Here is a 3,870-nt window from a genome sequence, read left to right on the forward strand (position 1 = left end):
GAGCTGTGAGCATGTGCAGCACCCCATGAGATGTGAATGGAGACACCCCAGATCAAGCAGACCCAGAACTGCTTGGTATTCAGCATTCAACTCCTCAAAACCTCTCATGACTCAAGAGTCATCTGAGTCAGGTTCATCCACTTGGTCCTGTTCTCTGTGCCAGCCAAAGTACAACAGCTCAGCACCTTGTCTTAAAAATGCCCTGCTACTGGTCCCCGAATTTTCTCTTGAGCCACTGACACCTATCCTGCAAGTTCTGATGTGTGTGCCAGGAAAAGACAATAGTCACAAGAGCAGCCTGGCCTGACAAAGACTGTAAAATGCCCTCAGATTGCAAATATGCCAAAATGTAGAAAGTGTCATGGTAGAGTCCATCACATATGACAAGAAGGGAAGAGGGTGGGTGCCATTTTCAGGACAGACTTGCCAGACAGTGCCCAGTCCTCCCCAGGTGGGCTGGCTGGGCTGTGCCAAGATTTGGTGGTGGGGGGGATCACTGGGGTCAGAATTCTACTGGCTTGGTGACCTTCATTGACCTTCCTTCTGTTTCCTTGTGTGAAATGGGGTCTATAATATCCAACTCATACAGTGCTTGTGAGGCTTCAGTGAAAATGTGTAGAAAAAAATGTGAGTGTAAATGCTTAGCAAATATGGGAGCCTCCACATGTCTGGTGGTCAGGAGGTCAAGAGGTGACATCAAACAGGCCTGGCCCAGCTCTGGCAGCCTTTGTTCTTAATCCCTCCATAGATAACAAGGCAGTCATGGAGCCCACCTTGAGGGGCTGACAGGGTGAATGAGGGAAGGCTGCCTGGAGGAAGAGGACAGTCTATGGGCAGCAGCCAGAGTTCCTGCTGCCCTGGCATGGCCTCTTTCCCCCTGGTCCTCCTGAGCAGGCACCACCATCCTGGCCCCTTTGCCTGATCAGCACAGAGCAAGGGCCTCAGTCACCAGCACATCTGCCCACTGCCCCAGCCGGGGCATTTGCCTCTGCCATTTGTTCCCAGTTCTTCCCAGCCTCTCAAATCTCCAGCTGATCAGCTCCCTGACCGCAGGGACCAAGGTCAGAGGCAGAAATAAAGACAAAACAGTTTAGCTGTCTTCAATCACATTAGCTGTTGTGGGGAAGGGCAGTAAAACAAAGATGAGATAGCAGGTCTGACATAGAAACACAGAGTGGGGTGACCAGGGAGCAGCTGGCAGTCTCTGGAGGCAGGCAGACCTAGGAGCTATCTGGATGACCTTGAGCCAGTCCTCTCCCCTCCTGGAGACCTTCCCTTTGGGCTCAACACAGCAGTAATCATTACCATCCGTAGTGTTATCTCAGGCTTGTACGCAGTCTTGGAGCATGACTCATTCAATGGACGTGAGTTTGAGCAAACTCTGGGAGATAAAGAAGGATAGGGAAGCCTGGAGTGCTGCAGTCCATAGGGTCGCAAAGAGTCGGACACGGCTGAGCGACTGGACAGCAAGTCTTGTACATGCAGATGACCCAGGCCTTCATCCTGAGCCCAGTGCTCTTCTCTCCCATCCCGGCCCTGGGTGTCTTCACCAGCTCATGACTAATCCCATCCAAGGTCTGCTCCCAGGTGGTCCAGCTGGGCTTTTGCCCTGAACATAGATGCACTCAACCCGCTGTGGGCTGGTCATCTGCCCTGAGGTCTGGTACCTATCTCTACATTAGCGTGTTCAGAACTGAACCTCTGGGCCATCCCAAGTGTGGACCATGCACTGTGGCTGCATCTATGAAAAGAGAAGGGCCCTAGCGTCCTGGGAAGGGGTACCCCAAATCCTCGGGGGTGGGAAGACACTGCACAGGAACTGCTGCACGTCTCTCAGGATCGCTGAGCTGCAAGGGTGATGCGGAAGCTGGGGTCCTGCCACATCTTACTGTCCCTGATTGTGCCAGGAAAGGGGTCTCTACTTCCCTGTTGGGGTCGGCCCTCCTCTGCCTCCCACCCTGGACCTCAGGATTTCATCTCTCTCTAGGCAACAGAGATGTAGGGATATAGGAATCCACCGCCTGGGGTTCCAGGGAAGACTGCTACCTGTTTCCCACAGAGAGTGAACCTGCCCTAAAGGTGCCCCGTAGTCACCCAAGCACTTCAGCTAGCCCACAATCCTCAGGTCTCCCAATTTACCCACCAGCATCACACACCCCAGCTGCATCCTTCCTCAATGAGTTATCTTTCCCTTATTGGAAAATCACAATAGTAATATATTTTAGTTGCTAGAAGTTTATGATAAAGAAATGAACAGGAAAGACAAAAAGTCAGTCCTCAAACCACACCCCTCCACCCTCCCCGCCCCTGTCCCACAGAGCTCTGCCCCCCATGGAGGTTTCCCTGCACAGGCGTGTGTGTGCCTCTTCATGAATGCACGTGCAAGACTTTAAACATACAAAAGGGGTCCTGCAATTGCTGTGCTTCTGCATCTTGCTTTTATTTTCACTTACTAAGCTGAGAACATTTTTCAGGATCAGAGCGGAGGTTTCATCGCCAGCTGTATAATTCTTTGTCATGCGGCCACCTTCCTCCCTCGGGACACACAGGTGACCCTGCTGTCTTCTCATGCTAGAGGAGACACCAAGGCATGGGACACCTTCGGCATTTTGCAAGGAAAGATTCCTAAAGGGGGAATTTCTGGGTCACAAGGAGCATGCATTTTAAATGTGGCCAAGTCTGCCCAGGTCGCCTTCCCGCTGGCAGCAGGTACCATGCCGGTCCCGTGTCTGTGGCACCAGGGACCTGCATCCCCAGCAGTGCACCCCTTCCCATCCTTTCAGCTCTGTCCCCAGTGGCTTCTTCCAGTGACTGGTGAGCGTAGGGACCTATTTTATTGTTCAATGGCTAAGAGTGTGTCTCCTTCTCTGGGTTACCCCTTCCTCTCCTTTGCCCATTTTTCTCTACTGGGTTGGACATGTCTTACTTGTGGGCTCACAGAATTTCTTTAGATGTTGTACTATTAATTTCTTGTCCATTGTACATGTTTTAAATATTTTCTTGAGTCAAATATCTTTTAACTTGGTTTCTCGTGTAATTTTGCCATGTATGGGCTTTTTATTTTTATGGAGTCAAATCTATCAACCTTTTATTTTATAGCTTTTGCATTTTGTGTCTGGCTTGGGAGGATCCTCCAAGATCTTGAAAATATTCTCCTCTCTTTTCATCCATTGGTTTTATAGCATTTTAAATAGGTTTTATGGGTTTTTTCAATCGGTTTTATAGTGTTTTTATCTTTTACAGCCTAGATTCTTCTGAAACATATTTTGTGGGTGTAACACTCCCTTTCTTGGGAAATCTGATGTTCCAACTGGCCCATCTTCCAACCCACCCATTCCTTCACTCATGCTGTCCACAGCATTTTGAGTCTTCATGTTAAATCGTTTCAGTTGTGTCCAACTCTGCAATTTCAGAAGAGCCGCCTGGCTCCTCTGTCCATGGGATTCTCCAAGCAAAAGTACTGGAGTGGGTTACCATGCCCTCCAGGGGGTCGTCTTGACCCAGGGATCAAACCCACGTCTCTTATGTCTCCTGCATTGACAGCCAGGTTCTTCATCACTAGCACCACCTGGGAAGCTGCCTCAAATGCTGAGGGCACCACAGAGCCTGTTCTCACAGGAGTCACGTCTGGAGAAGATGACAAGGAGCAAAGAACAAACATGCAGTTAGCTAATATTATTTCAAGTAATATGGTGGGAGATGCAATAAGGGATGGAGGGTTAACACAGAGGTGATATTTTAAATAATGTGGTCATAAACAGACTCCCTCAGAGGACAGCCAAAGCCTGAGATGCTGACAATGCAAGGGAGGAGCTGCTGGATCCCCGGGAAGACAGCTCAGGACAGAGGCAGCGGCAGGAGCAAGAACCC

At 50.0% G+C, this 3,870-nt stretch overlaps 1 long non-coding RNA gene across 1 annotated transcript in view; it reads right to left on the reverse strand.

Annotated features, from left to right (window-relative positions):
- Positions 1-3,525: 3,525 nt before the first annotated feature.
- The window catches only part of LOC105003578, a 67,963-nt gene continuing 67,618 nt past the window's right edge, over positions 3,526-3,870 (reverse strand). The window contains exon 3 of the long non-coding RNA XR_827127.1: positions 3,526-3,627. This is a non-coding gene — a long non-coding RNA (uncharacterized LOC105003578). The remainder of the gene's footprint in view (positions 3,628-3,870) is intronic.

Source organism: Bison bison, unplaced genomic scaffold, assembly GCF_000754665.1.
Source record: "Bison bison bison isolate TAMUID 2011002044 unplaced genomic scaffold, Bison_UMD1.0 scf7180017864471, whole genome shotgun sequence".
Lineage (NCBI taxonomy): Eukaryota > Metazoa > Chordata > Mammalia > Artiodactyla > Bovidae > Bison > Bison bison.